At 43.0% G+C, this 23,649-nt stretch overlaps 1 protein-coding gene across 2 annotated transcripts in view; it reads left to right on the plus strand.

Annotated features, from left to right (window-relative positions):
• The first annotated feature begins 260 nt into the window (after positions 1 to 260).
• The window catches only part of ZBTB7C (zinc finger and BTB domain containing 7C), a 110,542-nt gene continuing 87,153 nt past the window's right edge, over positions 261 to 23,649 (plus strand). The window contains exon 1 of one of the 2 annotated variants that reach the window (XM_026714838.2): positions 261 to 617. The gene's annotated coding sequence lies outside the window, so the exon portion shown is untranslated. The remainder of the gene's footprint in view (positions 618 to 23,649) is intronic. The other variant, XM_087927527.1, reaches the window with a different exon arrangement.

The following is a 23,649-nucleotide window of genomic DNA, read 5'->3' on the forward strand; positions in this document are numbered from 1 at the left end:
TTGCCACAACCAGCCCTGGCCAATTAGTTTCTGCCTCTCCTGGTTTATTATATAATGTCAGTACAATCGCAGCAGTCCACTCATCAATTTATAAGACACACTCCAGATTTCTCAGTGGTTTGTTTGCAGCCGATAAGAAAGCAAGGAGAAAAACCACCATTGGCATGGAATAATAGCTGTTGGTTTAAGATTTTAGATTGACTTTATCTCTCTCTCTCTCTCTCTCTCTCTCTCTGTTAGCACAGTGAGCCAAAATAGGGGATTCTTTAAGAAGCAGAAAACAAAACACCCAGCAAGCTGGTGGGAAGATCCGAGCATCCAAGCACTGCCGAGTGCCGGCATAACGTCAAGCGGTTGTCGGTACAGGTGGACATCAGGGCCGGGTGCCAAATTCTTTGGGTTTAAAGGAAGCAGTGGGAGGGAAACTTGCGAACCGCTCCTAGAAGGGTTTAACTTTCCTCTAGCAAATGAGAAGGAGAAGCTACAACATTCTGTTCCAACCACTCCGGCGAGAATGTCTTTTTGGCAGAGGTGTTATTAAAACCGAGCAGCACGTTTTATGGTTGCCAGCACCAGAGGAAAAAGGGGAGAGAGAGAGAAAAAAAAGAATTAGCCAGGTAGGTTGATTAAGCCTCGTTCTTCCTGGGTCTGCTGTTTTTTTTTTTCTTTTTTTCTTTTCTTTTTCTGAAAGCGGTTTATTATTTTCAGAGCTTCCCGGTTTTATTTAATCAGGCGGAAGAATCCTGCCTTCTCAAGGCAGAGTTAATGTGGTTAATTAAGGAAAAGTAATGTTCCCACCCTGCTTGGAGAGCTGCAGTTTGTTTTAGTGGGGTTCTTCCCCCCCACCACCCTTTCCTCTTACAGCTTATTACCTTCTGTGTCTTTTATTAATCGCTGTTTGAAGGAGAAGCTTTTCTCTCCGTGTTTTATTTTTTTAAAGCAAAGTCTCCAGAATCTTCCTGAAATGTTGGAATTTGGAATGAAAATTTTTCTCTCCCCGTCTCACTTGTTGCACAGATTTTATTCAGCTGTACTGGAGATTTTATTTTGATTTGCTGGGGGGGCGGGGGGAAGCGTGGCATTGAAATGTCATGTGTTGCCATCAACTGATGATGATTTGGGGCAGATTTGATTGTTTGTCTGTGCCAGCTATGCTTAAGAAGGTGGAGGTTCCTGATTTTATTTCCTGAGATTGGGGAATGGATAAATCTGCCGAAGACTTCGCCTTGTTTGCCAATGCATGAATCAACCGTCATAGCAAGGAAAGAAGGGGAAAAGTTTTTTTTTTCTGAAAGTGTAATACTTTAGCTTCAGTTTCACCCCTGAAAGTGCTTTGTTTTTCTTTGGAGAACTTTCGCTTCTCATCCAAGATCCTGTTTTCAATTCAGCCTTCCGTCAGAACTGAAGAAGCTTCTTGAATGAGAAGCGAAACATCTGCGAGGAAAAACAAAGTCAGTCCAGTTGCCACTTGAGAAAAAAAAAAAAAAGCTGGATGACCGAGAATCTCCACAGACGCTTCAGTTTCACTGTTGCTAAAAGCTAAAAGATCCCCTGGTGCTTAAGATGTATGTCATAATTTGCAGATGCTATTTGGAACTAGGAAAACTTGCTTTTTTTTGTGGCTTTCTCTATGCCTGGGATCCTAAAGAAACAGAGATAGACAGACTGGATTTTTTTTTTCCTTGTTGTAAATGATTCCTCTGCCTATTCATGCAGAAGCCCCATTGAATTCAGTGGCTGTTGTGTCCAGGTGGATGAATTTGGCCCCTTCGGTCTGTTGTTTTGAAAAGCTGTAGCCATTCAATGGAGCATTTTTGGCAAGAGGGGTATCGCTGTCTAATGGGGTATGATGACTGTATCTTAACCATGATCCCTGGAGTCTTTACAACTGTATTTTAAATGCACCTGGAAGAACCTATATTTGTGGAGGCTGAATTAAATGTCCCCGTCCCTGCCAGTTGCTGAAATCTCATTATGAGGTTAAGGTGAACTATTTTCACTCTCTTCGGTACAGTTTCAAGAATGAATGGCCGTTCAAGAGATAACTCTTATGTGTTCAATTTTCCTGCTTTTGTAAAGAACATGTCCATGATCATGGTTGATTTAAGAACTGTATTTTAATGGAACACAGGTTAGTTAAATCTGATGTTTACCACTAGGTTGTGGTTTGCTTTCTCAGTCGAGTCAAAATTAGAACGCTAAAATTATTGTTGTTCTTATTTTGTTGGCAGACACTTGGGAATCGCAAGGGACCTCTGTTTTATGATGGTCTATTGGCTGGCATGTTAATTTTTTCCTTATTTGTCATATTTATTTTTTGTGCCACCCATTTTTTTATTTTTTGGGGTTCAAGGACCACAGAATGATGTCCATGAGATTTTTATTTCAGGCCATATGAAATTCAATACTGCAGGTTTTCTTAAAACTGCTCAAAATTTCATTTTGACATTTCGGCTATGAAAGAGAGTCTAAATTTCTCTTGAAGCAAATTGCAAGAATTGTGTTGCCGCCTGTAGAGAATAGGACTAATTTGGATGTTTGCTGACTTGTATTCAGATGTCCCTATAGTTTTCCTTAAAATTCTTTTTTTCTTTCACATAAGGAGTATCTGAGGGTTTGTTTGTTTTCTTGATTGTTATCTTTTGCAAAACTTTAGAAGCAATTCTAGATAATCCTTTTTCATGACAGAGCAGTTCCCATATTGGAAAGGCAGAACTTTATAGAGTTGGTTATTTTTAAGGGCTGTGATTATTCCTTTTTTAAAATTATATGAGTAAGGGAATTATGTTATTCTCAAAAGTTTTTCATCTGGGCAAAAAGTATTCAATTTAAATATATTTTAAAAAGCAGAAACATTGTATAACAACATAAACAGTAATATGTGTTTAGTTTTCGATGGAATTGTGCTCTTTTTGAATGTGTACAGCCAAAATATAAATATTTTCTGGCAAAACCGTATTGTGCAAAATGTAGATTACCCTGTATTTTCAAAACATATTTTCCATATTTAGATTTGCTGACAATATATCACTGTCCCTTAAAATGTTTGTAAATATTTTGAAGTTTTATGTATGTTAACAAAATCAAAATGTTAAAATATTTAAGCATGAAAACTGGTCGTTCAATAGCTGAATAGCCATATGTGCACTTTTTTCTTCTATTAGGCTGGAAACCAGAAGAAATGGATAATTGGTGTAGTTTGGTCTAGTGTTGTGTAAATTTGAAAGGCCACTAAATGAATGGTTGTGAGTTGTATGGTCGTAATTTAAAGGGCCCAGTGAAAGCACCTGGACTCCGGAATAGCCTGTTGTGACATAATGTGACCACCAACTAAAACTCAGGGTAAGGGGTCCGGTAGTGGAATTTTGAGGAGTTTGGAGAACTGGCAAATCCCACCTCTGACTGGCCCCGCCCCCATCTGTTCTCTGCCTCCGGAGTCCCAGCTGATTGGCTGGGTCTTCTTTTGTTGCCCTGCACAGGAGAATGGAGCTGGAAAGCAGGTTAGTGTGGTGGGGAGGGAATGGGGATTTTACAGTATCCTTTCCCTGCCATGCCCACCAAGCCACGCCTACCACAGAACCGGTAGTAAATTTTTTTGAATCCCACCACCGTTGTGGGTGCAATATAGGAATGATAATGTCAGTCTACCCTACTATATTGTAAGGAGTCAGTAAGATAATCTAGAACTAAGTGCTGCAGAAGGCTTAAATTGCTCCCTTGATAGACGCAGTAGACTAGCATTCTGATTGTGGCTTCTGTTCTGTTTCTTGCTCTCGGAAAATCTTCTCTAAATCTAACGATACGAAAATCTTATTTAAATCCATACGGCTTCCCTCCCTGCGCCAAGGTGTAAGTTTTGTTGGCCTTGCAGCAATTTATAAACAGGGTTGAACCCCACTCAGGAGTTGCTCATGTTATTAATCTCCTTGAGCGTACAGGTAGCCTTCAATTTACTACTAACTTGAACGGTTCAAGTTACAACAGCACCGAAAGAAGTGACTTATGACTGTTTCTCACACATACGACCATTGCAACATCCCTATAGTCGTATGATCAAAATTCAGATGATTGGCAACTAGTTCATATTTATGACGGTTGCAGCATCCCGGGATCACATGATCCCTTTTGTGATCTCCTCAATGGGAAGCCCTATCTTATTAACTTAACTGTGGTGATTCACTTAACCACTGTGGCAAGAAAGATCATAAAATGAGACAAAATTCACGTAACAAGCATCTTGCTTAACAGCAGAAATTTTGGGCTCAGTTGTTGGTTATAAGTTGAGTACTACCTCTAGTGTATTTCCATTCTGGCTTCTTGGAGTATGTGATGACCCGGAGCGTAACACAAACGTAACAAAATCCAAAATGTAAATAAATGTCCTTTAATGCCTCCAACTTGGCCTCGCTGTTCAATAATTCTCAGTTGGAGATAAAACTTACTCAAAAATAGTCTTTAAAAGAAAGCAATACAGTCCAAACTTAATGAACAGATAGAGGTGAAATAAAAAACCAAAACCAACTACAATGAAGAAATTTCCACAACGGACCAGGATAAGTAATTACCAAATTCAAGGAGATAATAAGGCATAGTCTGTTGGAAGGACGCCAACCAAAATAACTTCAGCCCCAAATAAAACACGCTGTGTTTTAACCGTCTCTCTTATATACTATTCTCCCCAGCTGCCACCAGTGAGGGGGATCATGGCCGCTTCCTCTCTCGTAAGCCAAGTTGTTGCCTTCTCCGTTCCTCCCTGCATGTCCCAGGATGCAGAGAGGATGGGCCTGGTTCCTCCTCTGACTGCCCAGCCGGCCTCTGCCCTTCCCCAGCCTCCTCCACCACCTCCAGCTCCTCTCCGTCAGAGTCCGATTCTACCAAGGGCATGACAGAGTATCCCACCTTTTCACCTTATGATAAAAGGCAGCATTTCCTTTCCTCACAAAGAGCTGGATCCATATTTTGGCTATGAATTTACCACCAAATCATCTCACTCTTTAAAGCCTGGTGATCTTACCTTGAGCTGAAAGTTGAGTTTATTCCTGGAAATGCAAAACTTTCCAAGAAGATTTGTCTTTTTTTTAAGGTTGTAAGATCTACAGTTGAGAGCTCAGGCTTTGCTCCCCTGCCACACATTATTTAACAAGTAGGATTCATCAGGAGTTCACACTTGGCATAAATTGTGCATTGTTGACCCAGATCAGCTTTCTGTCAACCAGGCATACCTCATCTTCTGTTTTGGCTAAAGCCCCTATCTCAGCACTTAAATGTTACACAATCTGTTGGACAGGCATACTTCAAAATGCGCCCATTTGAAAATTGCTCGCTCCTTCCTTCCTTCCTTCCTCCCTCCCTCCCTCCTTTCTCTCTTCCTTTCTCCCTTCCCTCCCTCCTTTCTTTCTACCTCCCCCCTCCCTCCCTTCCTTTTTTCCTTCCTTCCTTCCCTCTTCCTCCTTCCCTCCCTCCCACCGCCTTTCTCCTTCCTTCCTCTCTTTCCTCTTCCCCATCCCTCTTTCTTTTCTACTTTCTTTCTACTTCCTCCCTCCCTCCCCTCTTTCTTTTTCCCTGCCTCCCACCTTCCTTCCTTCCTTCCTTCCTTCTTCCTTCCTTCCTTCCTTCCTTCCTTCCTTCCTTCTTTCTCTCTTCCTTTCTCCCTTGCCCCTTCCCTCCCTCCTTTCTCTTTCTACTTCCCCCCTCCCTCCCTTCCTTTTTCCTTCCTTCCCTCTTCCTCCTTCCCTCCCTCCCACCCGCCTTTCTCCCTTCCTTCCTCTCTTTCCTCTTCCCCCATCCCTCTTTCTTTTCTACTTTCTTTCTACTTCCTCCCTCCCTCCCTCTTTCTTTTTCCCTGCCTCCCACCTTCCTTCCTTCCTTCCTTCCTTCCTTCCTTCCTTCCTTCCTTCCTTCCTTCCTTCCTTCCTTCCTTCCTTCCTTCTTTCTCTCTTCCTTTCTCCCTTCCCCTTCCCTCCCTCCTTTCTTTCTCTTCCCCCTCCCTCCCTTCCTTTTTTCCTTCCTTCCCTCTTCCTCCTTCCCTCCTCCCACCTTTCTCCCTTCCTTCCTCTCTTTCCTCTTCCTCCCTCCACCCCTTTTCTACTTTCTTTTCTACTTCCTCCTCCTTCCCTCTTTCTTTTTCCCTGCCTCCCACCTTCCTTCCTTCCTTCCTTCCTTCCTTCCTTCCTTCCTTCTTCCTTCCTTCCTTCCTTCCTTCCTTCCTTCCTTCCTTCCTCCTTTCTCTCTTCCTTTCTCCCTTCCCCCTTCACTCCCTTCTTTCTTTCTACTTCCCCCTCCCTCCCTTCCTTTTTTCCTTCCTTCCTTCCCTCTTCCTCCTTCCCTCCCTCCCACCCACCTTTCTCCCTTCCTTCCTCTCTTTCCTCTTCCTCCCTCCATCCCTCTTTTCTACTTTCTTTCTACTTCCTCCCTCCCTTCCCTCTTTCTTTTTCCCTGCCTCCCACCTTCCTTCCTTCCTTCCTTCCTTCCTTCCTTCCTTCCTTCCTTCCTTCCTTCCTTCCTTCCTTCCTTTTCCCATCTGTATTAGTTTTACAAATAACTGCAGGTGGCACACATATCCTACTTACCAATAAAGGAGAATATTTGTAGCTCACGGTTGAAACGAGGTGTTCCTGGTGCTCTCTGAACTTGGCGGTTTTCTTGCAGACGTTTCAGTTACCCAAACTAGGTAACATCATCAGTGTTGGCAGTGAAACATTTGCAAGAAAACTAAACTTGGAGAGCATCAAGGACCCTCCATATCAAAAATACCTTTCTCCTTCTGCTTCCCCCACAACCAAAATCCCGTGAGGTGAATTTGGCTGAGAGACAGTGGCTGGTCCAAGGTCACCCAGCTAGCTTTCATGCCTAAAGTCTCCTGGTGATTGGCCCAAAGTCACCAAACTGGTTTTTATGCCTTAAGGCGGAACTAGAACTCACATTCTCTTGGTGACGGGCCCAAGATGACCCAGCTGGGCTAAGGTGGGACTAGAATTCATGGTTCCTTTTTTTCTAGACTGGTGTCTTAACCACGAGACCAAACTGGCTCTCAGAATTTAGAACTTCATGTTTATCTAGTCCCATGAAAAGGTTATGCAGAATTGCTTGATTTGAATAGTTTATGGGGGATTCCGTGATTTTGCAACACTGCATTTTTTTGCAGTAAAGTGTATTCTTTTGTTGCAAGCATGGTTTTAGTACTGCTGATAAAAATAAAAGCATGCAATCTCTTCATTTTTGTTACGGGCCCATCTCGATTACCACAGAGCCTTTGAAGAACCTTTTTTTTTGCAGTAAAATGGTGTGCAGGAATAATTAATCACAGCTCCAAGTCTAGCGGTCTTAATCACAAATTCAAACTACATTTCCTTCTGGGATTAATTAATCCAGAATTATCTAGTTACATTTCTTGTAGTTACACGGTTTTGCCTGGAATTCCAATTCTTAATTCTATTTTTATGGAAGAGCCTGATGATGTTGTGGTGCCATGAAGGGTTTTTTTTTTTTTTTTGGTGGTTATTTCTCCAACTTTTCTAGACTTCAGAATTCAATTGCAAACCCAGAATATTGATGCAAACTAAAGACTGTAATACTATTATGGTTTTAAAGAGACACTGCATCTTTAGTTAGAAAGTTACTCCCAGGATCATAGCAAAGGTGGTATTCATCCAGTTCTGACAGGTTCTGGAGAACCGGTAGCGGAAATTTGGAGTAGTTCGGAGAACCGGACAATCCAACCTCTGACTGGCCCCGCCCCCATCTATTCTCTGCCTCCTGAGTCCCAGCTGATTGGCTGGGTCTTCCTTGGTTGCCCTGCACAGGAGAACAGAGCTGGAAAGCAGGTTAGTGGGGTGGGGAGGGAATAGAGATTTTACAGTATCCTTCCCCAGGAGTTGGGTTGAAATGGGGATTTTACAGTATCCTTCCCCTGTCATGCCCACCAAAGCCACGCCACACCCACCAAGCCATACCACGCCCATCAAGCCACGCCCACAGAACTGTAGTAAAAAAGAATGTAAATACCATCACGGGATCATAGCCTTCTATAGTTTCTTCCTGGCCATGAACTAATCTGGTCTATGAGAATATTCACTTAAATTAGTCTTTCGCATTAATTACTGTTTATCTAACATTGACTGTCTTTCTTTGCTTTTTAATTGTGAGATAGCAGTAAAAAAGGACATGACTAAAAGGAAGGCGGTAGTTAATGTCCCTTGCCCGGTTTGGAGAGGACTGAAGTGATTAATTGGGCTATTCTACAGCAAGTAATGCTGAAGCCATGCTGAGCACGAAGCGGTTAGCAGGAGACATTAGAGAGGGGGGTGGAAATTAATTGAAATTGCAGGAGAGCATTGTTGAATGGGACCTAGTTTTTATGATGATTATTATTTAAAGCAAGACCGCTCAATTGTGTGTGTGAGAGAGACGGGGGGGGGGAGGCAGGGAGAGAAGGAAGGAAGAAGCGGGGGGGAAGAGAGAGAGTTTTAGAGAAGTGTAAATATTTTGGGAATTTTGTGAGAGAAAATCACTGCATTACGGAGCAACTCCCTGAGTATGAATGGTTTTTTTTTAACTTAGTTATTCAGTGCTAGTGATTTCCTCTGGAAGGTACCACCTGTTAACACCTTTGAGGTTAAATATTTAAACAACCTCTAGAACAAAGTATATTGTGAAGTCAGAAAAACACATGGCAGCTTTTAATTTAATTTAATTTTTTTATAAAATTTATTGGCCATCCAACTTTCCATAGGTATAGGGCAACTCTTAGCGGCTTACAGTTACATCTTAGTGAAAACAAAAATGTTAAAATCAAACTTGAAATCAACCCTTAGCCACGAAGGAACCCCCCTCCCACTTATTTACTTATTAATTGTAATATTGTAATATTTATAAACTCAATTGATTTCATGCAGATTCTTCTCTCTGGACAGATGATAGTAAAATAAACAAACATGAGGATTTATCTCACTGTCGTTATTTGACCCTCCTCTAGTGCCTATCCTGTGACCCATATCCTGCCTTTATTATTTTTATAAAGAGTGCAAGGCAGCAAACATATCCAACAAAAGTCACCCACCTGGTTTTCATGCTTAAGATGGGACTAGAACTCCCAGTCTCCTGGCCATTAGCCCAAAGTCACCCACCTGGTTTTCATGCTTAAGATGGGACTAGAACTCCCAGTCTCCTGGCTATTAGCCCAAAGTCACCCACCTGGTTTTCATGCTTAAGATGGGACTAGAACTCCCAGTCTCTGGCCATTAGCCCAAAGTCACCCACCTGGTTTTCATGCCTGAAGTGGGACTAGAACTCCCAGTCTCCTGGCTATTAGCCCAAAGTCACCCACCTGGTTTTCATGCCTGAAGTGTGACTAGAACTCCCAGTCTCCTGGCTATTAGCCCAAAGTCACCCACCTGGTTTTCATGCTTAAGATGGGACTAGAACTCCCAGTCTCCTGGCTATTAGCCCAAAGTCACCCACCTGGTTTTCATGCCTGAAGTGGGACTAGAACTCCCAGTCTCCTGGCTATTAGCCCAAAGTCACCCACCTGGTTTTCATGCCTGAAGTGGGACTAGAACTCCCAGTCTCCTGGCCATTAGCCCAAAGTCACCCACCTGGTTTTCATGCTTAAGATGGGACTAGAACTCCCAGTCTCCTGGCCATTAGCCCAAAGTCACCCACCTGGTTTTCATGCTTAAGATGGGATTAGAACTCCCAGTCTCCTGGCCATTAGCCCAAAGTCACCCACCTGGTTTTCATGCTTAAGATGGGACTAGAACTCCCAGTCTCCTGGCCATTAGCCCAAAGTCACCCACCTGGTTTTCATGCTTAAGATGGGACTAGAACTCCCAGTCTCCTGGCTATTAGCCCAAAGTCATCCACCTGGTTTTCATGCTTAAGATGGGACTAGAACTCCCAGTCTCCTGGCCATTAGCCCAAAGTCACCCACCTGGTTTTCATGCCTGAAGTGGGACTAGAACTCCCAGTCTCCTGGCCATTAGCCCAAAGTCACCCACCTGGTTTTCATGCTTAAGATGGGACTAGAACTCCCAGTCTCCTGGCCATTAGCCCAAAATCACCCACCTGGTTTTCATGCTTAAGATGGGACTAGAACTCCCAGTCTCCTGGCCATTAGCCCAAAGTCACCCACCTGGTTTTCATGCCTGAAGTGGGACTAGAACTCCCAGTCTCCTGGCCATTAGCCCAAAGTCACCCACCTGGTTTTCATGCTTAAGATGGGACTAGAACTCCCAGTCTCCTGGCCATTAGCCCAAAGTCACCCACCTGGTTTTCATGCTTAAGATGGGACTAGAACTCCCAGTCTCCTGGCCATTAGCCCAAAATCACCCACCTGGTTTTCATGCTTAAGATGGGATTAGAACTCCCAGTCTCCTGGCCATTAGCCCAAAGTCACCCACCTGGTTTTCATGCTTAAGATGGGACTAGAACTCCCAGTCTCCTGGCCATTAGCCCAAAGTCACCCACCTGGTTTTCATGCTTAAGATGGGACTAGAACTCCCAGTCTCCTGGCTATTAGCCCAAAGTCACCCACCTGGTTTTCATGCTTAAGATGGGACTAGAACTCCCAGTCTCCTGGCCATTAGCCCAAAGTCACCCACCTGGTTTTCATGCCTGAAGTGGGACTAGAACTCCCAGTCTGCTGCTTTCTAATCTGGAATCTTAACCTCTAGACCAAACTGGCTCTTATTTCCCCTCAGAATGCCGTTTGCTGAGTTCATAATATAACCTTATTCCGGAGAGCTTTTGATGGACTTCATTTGGCAGTCAACAAACAATGAGGAGATAGGATGAGAGAGAGAGCAAGTTCCATCTATCGCCAAGGGCCATCATGCCTCTCCTTTGACCCATAATGGACGCAACGGGGGTGGGAGAACATTTTCTCTTTACCAGCGAAAACCCAGATTTGTTTCTCCAAGGGCCACTAAGCTTTAGATTCGTTTCATGTCCTTTAACCTCGGGTGCTTTCTGGGGGCAAGACCTTCAACATGCATAATTGTAAAAAAGAAAGAAAGAAAAAGGACATATTGGCTGGGCTATTCTGGGAACCGAAGGTGCCCAAGGTTGAAGAAAGTTGTCTTGGTTAGTCAGCCTGGATTGGGTTCATCTGTGGCTTCCCGTTCTTGAGGCGAAGAAGGATTGACTCTTGAGGTCACTTCCAGCGGCATATGCAAATCAGCTCCTCATCCGTGAAGGAAAATGGTCTCATCTTCCATTAACACAAAGAGACACAAAGGTCTGCGTTGGAGAATGAATCCACCGAACTGTGAATAGTCTTTCAGGGGAAGCTTTTGAGACCACGGATAACCTGGTGCTTGCCTTGAAGATATTCTGAGGAAACTATTAAGCTCCTGCCTCACATGTTATATATCTTTTAATGTCACCGCGTAATTTGGCATGATAATAGCACAGGACGCTAAACCCTTTGTAGGCTGGTTAAGTTAACCTTGGGCTAAAGCCCAAACATGTCAAACAGACTGAAACCATTAATGTACAAACTCCGTGGGTGTAATTATGGGCGGGGGGGGGGGGAGAAATGTCCCCTCCCAGATTTCAGAGTGGGTGTGGGGTTGTAGTTAGTTTTCTTCCCCCACCTACATCTTTTTACTCCCCGGGTTCCTGTAAATGCAACCGCTTTAAAATCTAGAAAAGAAATGAAAGGTCCAGGAAGGAGGACAAGGCTCACCTCTCCTCTCTATTCACGGTCTTAAAGGAAATATGTATGTATGTATGTATGTGTATGTATGTTTTCTTAAGCTTTCGCGGGTACTTACATGTATGGCATTCAGCTTTGTTCGGGTATTTTCGCACGTCATTGTAGTTGTGCTTTTAAAGTTGTAGCAACGTTTCGGCAGAATCTCATCTGCCGTCATCAGGCTTTCTGTATTGTGTTCGTCTGTAAGAAAACAAATATATATATATATGCAGGTATATATATATATATATATATCTGCTTGCAGGTGTGTCTTTGTTGTGCCAATAATGGTCCACGATTATGGCTGCACAGGTATGCTGCATTTTTCCCTCCTGTTAATTTGGCTCTGGAGATTCTGCTTTAAGAGAATCTCCCATGGGGAGAAAAATAATAATTTGATGAAATTCTCACAGGTGGAATGCAGAGGTGGTATTCAGCAGGTTCTGACGAGTTCTGCAGAACCGGAAGCGGAAATTTTGAGTAGTTCAGGGAACTGGCCAATCCCACCTCTGACTGGCCCCGCTCCCATCTATTCTCTGCCTCCCGAGTCCCAGCTGATTGGCTGGGTCTTCTTTGGTTGCCCTGCACGGGAGAACGGAGCTGGAAAGCAGGTTAGTGAGGTGGGGAGAGAATGGGGATTTTGCAGTAACCTTCCCCTGCTGTGCCCACCAAGCCACGCCCACAGAACCGGTAGTGAAAAGTTTGAATACCACCACTAGTGGAATGTGGTGTTCTTGCTTTTATGTGGTAGTCCTCGACTTACGACTGTAATTGAAGCTGGCAAATTGTGGTATCAATCAAATCTTTATTCAGTCATAGACGAGGATGGGCAATTTATGGTCATAAGTTGTGATAACACAACTAGACTACACCCATTTTATATCTTTTTTTGCAACATTTGTTAAGTGACATAGCAATAGACTTATGCATCATTTTGTAGTGCTTTACAGCCCTCTCTAAGCTTATTGCATATTTCCTCCCAACAATCTGGTCCTCATTTTACCGACCTCGGAAGGATGGAAAGCTGAGTCAACCTCGAGCCAGTCAGGATCGAACTCCTGGCTGTGAGCAGAGTCAACCTGAAATATTGCATTCTAACCACTGCACCACCACGTTCCTTGATGAATGCTATGGTCGTTAAGCAAACCTATCATTCATTGTGAGCCCTTTCCCCCCCAAAAAAATAGAAATAAATGCTGGTATTTTTAAAAAAAGAAAGGAAAGGAAACTGCAGTCATGTGACCACAGGAGGATTGATGTCCATCAGAACTTTGAAACTAAGTACCTTTCGGGAGATTCAACTATAACTGTGAACAGTCACTAAATGACCAGTTGTAAGTCGAGGACTACCTGAATACTAATGATGTGGTCCCAACCCTCTGTAGCTTCCGGAGTTCTTTCTGTTTCCATTTTGAGATGTTTATCATGCAAGCATGTTCGCACACGTCCCCTTGGGCACATGATCATCCGAGTGAGAAAAGCAAACTGTGGCTGAGATAATTCCACTTTCATTCATGCTTGTCCGCCCAATTTCTGTGCCCACAAATGTAATGGAAACTTCTCTGGAGCTGCTCAAAGGGCTTGCATTGAGTGAGGGACTCCCGTGCCTCACCCAAAGGAGAGGGCCTGGCTGATCTTGGGACCAAAAATATTATGCAACAACTAAACCCGGATGGCAGATCTCCAGGACTCCTAGGGCGGTAGGCTAGACTGGAAAGTTGATGGAAGTTGAGAAAACAAAGTCTGTGTTCTTCCTGAGACTGTAATTAAGCATACACTTAGTCCAAACAACTCTCTTTTTATTTCAACACTGGGAATTATGTTCATTCCCAGCCCGTAATGAGTCCCAAACAGTCTCTTGTGTTAAGCACTCACCTTTATCTTCTTTGAATTGCTGCCAACATCTAAAGTGCCCAATTAACTGTAAAAAGCCAAACAAAGTACAAAGTCCACACAGAGCTTCAAGGTTTAATCCGCACAGAGCGAACAAAGTTGCTTCCTGCAAAGGTTCCTGTCCTTTGCATGTCCCTTTATGTCTTATGGGAGGGCCAATCACCTCCAAGCCTTACTCCCGGGTCGCCCCTTTTGTCTTAACTGCTCTTCTCCTCTGGCAGCTCTGCGCACACGCGCACTGGGAACAGGCTCCCCTTGTTCCTCTGCCTCGCTGCTGTCAGACTCTGGAGGCTCCAGAGTCAGCACACAACTCCCAGATGGTCCTGGCTCCATCTCTGTATTGGACACAGGACCCTCGTCCGAGTCCTCCCCAGACTCCAGGACTGGCCCATGTTCTTCCCCACTGTCTGATTCTACTGCCGTCTCCACAGGCTGCCGGCCGACCACGAGAGTCTGTATGGTTGCTATGAAAAGGACCGGAACAAATCCATGAGGTTTTCAGGAGACCGGCACAATTCAAGGAAGACTTTTCCTTCATTTCAAATCAGAAGCCGCCACTTATTGGTTGAAGTGGGGAGGGATTTTTCTCATTTTTCTCTGAACTCTTTTGGAAAGCAATTGAAGGGCCACAGGAAGCAGGCCACGACAGGCAAAGTTGCATCTTTCAAGGTGTGTAGATATTTTTGTGGAATCGGGGTTGCTTATTTTTAAGTCTCCCTCCCCCCCATTCTTCTTTCCAACCCATCAGAAGGTTGAAGGTCTAAAGCCAGGGGTGTCAAGCATAAGGCCTGCGGGATGCTTAGATCAGGCCCACGGAGCCACCCTGGAAATAGTGAAGGGCCAGCCGGCAGTGCCTCTGCCAGTGAAAATGATTTCGGGAGGGGTGCATGGGTTGCAGGAGGCTGTCACAGCCGAAAATGGAGCTCTGGATGGCTGTATAGGGCCCTCCCAAGCTCCGTTTTCACTGGCAGAGGGGTGCAGGAAGCTGTCACAGCCAGAAACGGAGCTCGGGAGCCCGTTTTTGCTGGCAGAATACTTGGCCCCCCACAGGTGCCCCCAACATGAGTGATGTTGAGTTGGCCATGCCCCCCCTGGTCACGACCCCCTCTGCCCACCCCCTCCGATATCAACACACCCTTTTGCGGCCCTCAATGAAATTGAGTTTGACATCCCTGGTCTAAAGAGTGTTGGGACTCCTTAACAGCAGCAAAAAATCTCCTAAACTGGTTAGGATGGGCTTTTAAGAAGAGACTAGACAGTTACTTATCTGAAATAGTATAGGTTCTCCTGCTTGAGCAAGGGGATGGACTAGAAGACCTCCAAGGTCCCTTCCAGCTATTCTGTTCTAATCTAATCTAATCTAATCTAGTGTGCTGGGAAAAGCCTGTCAATGAGTCTGAACCAGATTGCAAAGGAAAACAATCCTGGAAAATGTCCTCAGGGCATCTCTTAAGAGGAGAGTCAACCAAGCAGCAGCTCGGAATGTTGCTGTGATTGATCCATTCTCATCCTTAAGTTAGGCTCATGAAATCAGGAGTGAAGGTCGTTCAAATGAATGCAGGTTTATTGCATGCTAAAGCTCTCTACAAGAATCTGAACTAGTAACAGTCAAAGCTAAGTTGGCGGTAGATGAGAGTCTGTGGAATTCAAGATCAGCTGGACAATGGAATGGAATGGAATAAGAATAGACTAGAATAGAATTAGAATAGAAAATATGGAATAGAATGGAATGGAATGGAATGGAATAGAATAGAATGGAATAGAATAGAATAGAATAGAATAGAATAGAATAGAATAGAATAGAATAGAATAGAATAGAATAGAATAGAATAGAATATATGGAATATATGGAATAGAATAGAATAGAAAATTTGGAATGGAATGGAATGGAATAGAATAGAATAGAATAGAATAGAATAGAATAGAATAGAAAATATGGAATGGAATGAAATGGAATGGAATGGAATGGAATGGAATGGAATAGAATAGAATAGAATAGAATAGAATAGAATAGAATAGAATAGAAAATATGGAATGGAATGGAATAGAATAGAATAGAAAAGAAAATATAGAATAGAATAGAATAGAATAGAATAGAATAGAATAGAATAGAAAATATGGAATGGAATAGAATAGAATAGAAAAGAAAATATGGAATAGAATAGAATAGAATAGAATAGAATAGAATAGAATAGAATAGAATAGAATAGAATAGAATAGAAAATATGGAATGGAATAGAACAGAAAATATGGAACGGAACGGAACAGAATAGAATAGAATTGGAAGGGACCATGGACGTCTGTGTGTTCAAGCAGGCATCCCTATACCATTTCAGACAGATGGCTGTCCAATCTCTTCCTAAAAACTTCTGAAGGAAAGTTGTACCACTGATTAATTGTTCTAACTGTCTGACAAATTCTCCTTAGTTCCAGGTTGCTTCTCTCCTTGAATAGTTTCCATCCGTTGCTTCCGTTGCCCTGCCTTTGGTGCTTTGAAGAATAGCTTGACTCCCTCTTCTTTGGGGCAACCTTAGATCTGTTGTGGGCGGGAAGGGACGTGAGGGAGATGGCGTGCTTGACCTCCTCCCTCGGGCTCAGCCTGGTCATCTCCTGCACCTTCCTCTGTCCCACCCTACCAGTCACATGACTCACCCTATGGAGCTCATTCGCACCAACATTCTGGCTGATTGATTTCCCCCGAAACGATTTCTCTGAAGGCTCCATTGCACCACAGCTCCCCCGTATGAAGTGATCTTACATGGCATTGGGATGCTAGTGTTTGATGACAGGTAGTCCTCAATTTACAACTGTTCGTTTAGTGACCATTCGAAGTTACAACGGCACTGGAAAAAAAAGTGACTTTATGATCATTGCAACATCCCCTTGGTCACATTCAAACGCTTGGCAACTGGCTCCTTTTCACAACAGCTGCAGTGTCCTGGGATGGTCCCCTTTTGGGACCTTCTGAGAAGCAAAATCAACGGGGAAGCCAGATTCATTTATTGGCTGTATTGCTAACTTAATAGCTGCCATGATTCACCTAACAACTGTGGCAAGAAAGGTTGTAAAGTGAGGCAAAACTCAGGGCTCCGGTATGATTTACCCTCATTTAAATCATGAGTCTGTAGCTGGATTTTCAAAGCTTAAAGAAGATTTATTAGGAGTAAACATGCCGGTGTTGCCTTGGTGTAGCCGACTCCGAGACACATCATTCATTGTCCCCCTTGGCCCTGGCTTTCCCCCACCCCCTGGGGGTATCGTAATTCATATTCTGCAATGGGACACATCCATAGCCAAGAGTCATCAATCATACTCTCCCATTAGAATTTTGCGCTGTAGAAAGTTCGGTTGCCTGGAAACTATCTATGAAAACATTTATGGAATGCAGTTTCTGTTTTGCAAGCTGCTATGTACTATTCCCACCTCCCTTTCTGTTGGCAAAAATATTTTATGAGTTGACATTCGGCTCCCCTCACTTCTTGAAGGTGGCCTGTACAACATAAAAAGAAAAGTTTATCACAGGTATAGGACTTAGAGTTGAGAACCCCCACCAGGTTTGGACGGGTTTTCTGCATGGAACCTCACTACAAGGCGATCGGCTTGGACGTTCCTACTCTTTATCCCAGATGCCTCTGATAAGGGGTAGTCCTTCCACTTGATTAAATATTGGAGTTGTCTCCTGTGCCACCTCGAATCGAGGATTCGCTGCATCTCATAATGTCTTGCTTAATGACAGAAATGTTGGGCTCAATTATAGTCCTAAACCGAGGACTGCTTACACCCAACCACATTGGCACAGGTTGGTTTAGCAAGACAACACTGTCCCAGAATCCTTTACTGTAGAAGCAGAGTCCTTTCTAGAGAGTTCCAAGCTTAGCCAGGTCAGGGAAAGATCCAACAAATGCATTGCATTCGTTTTAAGCTCAGGATGTTTGTGTCTTTGTGTTACAATGTATTACAAGCCAATCCATTTGGTTAATTTATGAACTTGGTTAATGTGTGAACCCAGAAACATTTGACCTAAATACAAAGAGGTCTCCAAATCTCTGTGTGAAATTATTTTTAGTACCAGCTTTTACTGAAATTATACGTGGGGAAAGTTCCGCAGTATGTATGGCGTATCCTCCTCCTTACACATTTGCCACACAAATACATGTTTCTGATCTGGATGAAACACTCACAGAGCAAAACAGATGGAGATATACAGCATCCGAAAGAGTTTTTAAAGCATGAAACCATTTCAGCAAAGTCTTGGAGAATTGTCTGCTTCCAAAAGCAGATTCCTTTCCCCTAATTCCAACTTTTTAGGGGAACTAAAGTCTTAAAAACATTATCTTCTAGTTCAAAACTTGCATAACGATTGAAACAGATGAGAATTCAATAAGAGATTGAAGGGATTTCTGGAAGAGGTAAGGAGAGGAGGTATTTATTAATATTTGTTGAAGAGAAAGTTGGAAGTAATTGTATTTCATTTAGTCTTCCTCCCTCCCTCCGTCCTTCCCTCCTCATCTTCCTTCCTTCCTTCCTTCCTTCCTTCCTTCCTTCCTTCCTTCCTTCCTTCCTTCCTTTCTTCCCTCCCTCCCTCTTTCTTTGTATTTGCTTTTTTACTTTGTGTAAAATCAATCAATCAAAAGCTTTTCACTCTTCCTTCCTTTGAACAAATTCTTCCAGAACAATAGATATGAGCTGTTGCCACGTCCTTGGTGGGTCCTTGATAGGCTTGAGATATTGAAGGTTCAGTCACAGATACTGTACATCTCCCATTATAGGAACTGTTGCGCTAGGAGTCCCTTATCTGTTAAGCCCTCGCATCATGCCAGATCTCATCAAGGTGGTTTCCAGAATCTTTGTCTCAGCTGCTGCTCTTTGATGGATTTGGCAGAACCTGACAGTTGGATTTGGAATGGTATTCCATTAGTGACTGGGGATGTAGTGGTGGAACAAATGTTTATTACATGTGCTGATAACACAGAACTAGGTGGAATGCTTTAGCAGGCAGAAAACAAATTCAAAATTATCTGGGTAGGATAGAGAAATGGACTGAAAATAAGAGGATTAAATTAATAGGAACGAATGCAAACTTCTTCAATTAAGGGAAAAAACCAAAGATGTTCATGTATGGAACATTGGTTGCATAGCATGAGTGGTCCAGTTGCTAAAAAGGCAGTTGCAATTTTAGATATAAAACCTTGATATACTGAATTTTTGGCGGACAATGGACAAAATTTGCATTGGACTGTCATTTGTGAACTAATCAGTAGTTCATTGTTTCTGAACATATTTCTCAGCGATTGACAAATTCACTTAGGTTGCTTCATTGGTAAAATGATGTAATTGATTATTTTATACCATTTATCTCAATTTACACTGCCCACAAATTACATAAACAACCTTTCTTCTCCAAAATAGTACATTAAGTATAAAATTTACTGAATGTTTAAATTTCTGTAATTTCCAAATCAGAGACAATAATAATTCTGTCTCCTTTTATGTGGATCATATAAGGTCAATCAGAAATAAAATGTAGAAGAGCAAACAGAGATGGGAGGTGAAATTCAGTGTGTCATTAGCTTAGAGTTGTTGCATTTCCACATGCTCTCCCAAGTCCACCCCCTCCTGAATTCCACTGACACTTATCTGGTGCCAATTTAGCGTTGAATGGTTGTTAACCAGATTCTTGTGTGTAGGCTTGAATAAACCTCCTACGCTCCAATTTTACATATTTTCCTGATTTTTTTGTGTCTGACATACGCAAGAATCTGGTCAACTAAAATTCAGCACTAAATTGGCGTCAGACAAGAGTCAACAGGATGGAAAAGGACTTGGATTTGGAATGCATGTAGGAACACAGTGACTCTAACCTGATGACATGCTTAACTCCACCCCTCCAGATCTGCCTGTTCTTCTCCTACATAAAGTGAACTACTATTGTAAATATTCCTGGATACCAGATTTTAAGAAAGGTTCAGGGAAGGTAGAAGGAAATGCAGAGAATGCCAATCAGGTAATGGAGGATGGAACAATTAGGAGAAAAGACAAATGGAATGGATTTAGATCTAAGCAGATGTGAAGGGATTGTCTAAGTGCCTGAAAAAAGATCCCATCAAAATCCTGTCCCTGTTTTACTGTCCCCATTTATCTGTATTTACTTCCTATGTTTATGTTCATATTTATACTTGTTATCTTATACATGTTTGACAAACAAATAAAATAAAGACAAAGACTTATCCACTCTTGCTCCAGAAGTGCCGGATAAACTGTTTGAGTGGAGGAACACAGATCCCAGTGGAAAGTTAGAAGAATCTTTAGCTCAGGAGCCTTTGGATTGTGGAACCAGTGGCCAAGAGAATTGGGGGGGTTCAAAAAAGAGGCTACAGAGCCACCATGTGAGGTATACTTTAATTAGGATTTCTGCAAAATGGCCTGAAGGGGACTTTCCAGTTCTGTGATTTTTGTGTCTAGAAGAGTGCAGTTGCAGATAACTGGAGCACTGGCATAAAACAGGGCAGCATATGTTACCTTGCCTATTTTACTGGATGTGTACAGTTGGATTTGTAGTACACAGCACTGAAAGCACCAGACTTGAGAGGCACTTTTGTAGAATCTTTCCAAGAAACCCGATGCCATATCAGATCTGTTTCAGTGGTGGGATTCAATTTTTTTTACTACTGGTTCTGTGGGCATGGCAGGAGAAGGTTATTGCGAAATCACCATTCCCTCCCCACCTCGCTAACCTGCTTTCCAGCTCCGTTCTCCTGTGCAGGGCGTGCATAAGCGCACCAATGTGCCTACCATCCCTGTCCTATTGTTTCTTATATGTACCCATTTCATGTATTCATAACTATGTATATACTTCTACCTATTATCTTGTAAGTGATTGACAAATCTAAATAAATAAATAAATAAATAAAATAAAAATAAAATAAATAAATCAGCTGGGACTCGGGAGGCACAGAATAGATGGAGGCAGGGCCAGTCAGAGGTGGCATTTGCCGGTTCTCCAAATGACTCAAAATTTCCACTACCGGTTCTCCAGAACTGATCAGAATCTGCTGAATACCACCTCTGATCTGTTTGTCTAAACCCCCTCCCTTTCTCCCCATCTCTCTCTTTTTCTCTCTCTCTCTAGCTTGCTTGTTCATCAATCCATTCATATCTATCCATATATTTGTCTGTCTACCATCTATCTATCTACCTGCCTGCCTGCCTACCCACCTACCTACCTGTCTTGCATTCACAATCTTCAACAAAGTGAATTTAAGGCACACATATTTTTTTTTTACCCCAGAATCTATTCTTGAGCAGACTTCCAGAACAGTCATGCAGAGTAGAGAATCTCATCTTTTGTAAACCTGTTTGTGCAATGTTACCCACTTCGTTCAAGTGCCGTCTGCTCTTGGAATCCATCTGCTTTCCCTCTGTGGATGTTTAGCTCTTTCTGTAAGATAGTTTTGGTGATGTAGAACTTGGGATTTGGGATGTCCTTGGTACCTTATTCTCCTCCCTAGACATTGTGTGTATCTAGAGGCAACAGCGCTAAGCGAAACCTGTTTGGGCTTGGAAGTGAAGCAGGGTTAAGTCTGGTCTCTATTTGGATGAGGGACCTCCAGAGAAAATGCCGGTGTCAACTCATAAAATATTTCAATGGTCTTTTTGGAGTTGCCAACGAAAGGGAGGGGGAGCAGTGCAGCAGCTTGCAAAACCGAAACTGCATTCCATAAATGTTTTCAAAGATAGTAACTAGGTAACTGAAGTTTCTGCTGCACAAAATTCTAACTGGAGAGCACGATTGATGAATTTGGAAACCCACAACTGGCTATACAGTTGTTATATACCACAACTATTGTTCCATAGATTGTGGACTGATTCCTTTCTTGACTCCACTTCAGACTCTGCCTGTTCTTCTCCTACAGTTGCTAAACAAGACAGTTGTTAATAGCAATAGCACTTAGACTTACAGACCTCTCTAAGCGGTTTACAGAGCCAGCCTCTTGCCCCCAACAATCTGGCTCTTCATTTTACAGACCTCAGATGGATAGAAGGCTGAGTCGACCTTGAGCCGGTGAGAATTGAACTGCCAAATTGCTCTGAGACATTAAGTGAGACGCACCCAGTTTTACAAACCTTTTTTGTGTGTGTGATGGTTGCTAATCAAATGGCAGGATCCCTGGGATCTCATGATCCCAACCATCTTCGACTGCAGTGAATGAGGACAATTACATAAGCCACCGATGTCCTTCAACCTTGTGCTGAATACACCCAGGGGTGGGATTCTCCCGGTGTGTCAGCTTGCTAATTTCACACACACACTACCTGCATGCATGTGCACAGCTATTGCAATTACTTATTTTCAATGTTACTTCAGGGAAGTAATACAGCTGAGGCATAGCAATCCGCTCTGTCACATGAATCAGCTGAGTGTCAGGATTCCGGCAGTTACCCCAATTAAATCATGAGTCTCTAGCCAAACTTCAAAAACTTCAAAAGGATTTATTGGGAGTTAAACTGTCCAGCAGTGCCTGGGTGTAGCAGACTCTGAGACACATCATTCATTGTCACCCTTGACCCTGGTTTCCCCCACCCCCTGGGTGTATCATAATTCATATTCTCCAATGGGATACATCCATAGCTCATGCTCTCCAGTTAGAATTTTGCACGGCAGAAACCTAGTTACTATCTTTGAAAACATTTATGGAATGCAGCTTTGGTTTGCAAGCGGCTGCACTACTCCCCACTCCCTTTCTATTGACAACACTAAAAAGACCATGAAAATATTTTATGAGTTGACACTGAGCCGATATAGGTGAATACAGCACAGATATGGGCGGGTGGGGCCACATGATCATTGGGTAGAATAAGTTCCGAGCCAGCTGATCATTGCAGCTTGTGGTTCGTCCAAACCAGGAGAATACCACCCCTGAATACACCTATAGTCAAATCTGCCTGGACCGATTTTCAATTTCTGTTGCCGGATCTTTTCCAAGTCAGGCTCATCTGAGGCCACCAGATCAGATTGCATACGGTTTTCCTGCCCAGGGGCTCCAGCAAGTTCTGCGCTCTTCTTTCTAAATATAAAGATTAGTGGAGAGGAGAAGGCTGAGGCCCTTGTCTCAGGTCTCTTCTGTGTTTCTGGTAACTATACAGGTGTATCATTGTCTAGAACTGTTTTGTTTGCCGTGTTCCTATTCAGCTACACGACTCTACAGGTTTGGTCAGTCTGATAGCTGTACGGTTTATTTTCTTTTGGCTGAGAGCCCTGAAAGATGAATAGAGGGAGGTGATCAGAGGCCGGGATTGAATTTATTTTTTTACTCCCTTTTTCTTTTCTTTTTGCCAAAAAGGCATTGGGGAGACTCTTGGCATGTTATTCAAGAGTTCTTTCCCTTACATTCTTCTCTCCTCTTGATTGCTGGCTTTCTTGAACAGGGTGCCAAAGCTGCCTACGCAGAGTATCTAAAAACCCTAAACAAAAGGAGCTCTACAAACATGGATTTTGTTTATTTTTTTTAAACAGGAGAAAACGGAAATTATTTATTTCAATTATTGCTCTGGTTTTGGCAGACGTCTAGCAAACATTGGTGTTTGTGGCAAGGAACTTTTCCTGAGCAGAATCTCTTTGATGAGGTTGCATAAATAGAAAAAGAAAGCCTCTGTCTCTAATAGACACACAGACAAACACACACATACACTCCGACACACGGATGGGTGGGCATATTTTTCTAGAATAGAATTTAAGAAGAGACTGGATAGCCACTTCTCTGAAGTGCTATAGTGCCGTGATGGCTAACCTATGCCATGCGTACCACCTGTGGCATGCAGAGCCATTTGTGCAAGCACGTGAGCTGCAGGCAAACTTGCGCATACCTCACAGCTGATTTTTGGCCAGTTTGAGGCCTTCTGCAGGCTTTGCAGGCCCAAAACTAGCCCTGTTTTGTCACTTCCTGTTTTTCCAAAAATACCGGAAGTGATGAAACGGGGCTAGTTTTTGGCCTGCAGAAGCCTTCCTCAAGCCTTTGAGAGGCCGAAAAAGGCCTCAAACCGGCCGAAAATCAGCTCTGAGTTGC

This window comes from Pseudonaja textilis, chromosome 2 (genome assembly GCF_049901715.1).
Source record: "Pseudonaja textilis isolate UNSWEBS1 chromosome 2, rPseTex1.2, whole genome shotgun sequence".
Lineage (NCBI taxonomy): Eukaryota > Metazoa > Chordata > Lepidosauria > Squamata > Elapidae > Pseudonaja > Pseudonaja textilis.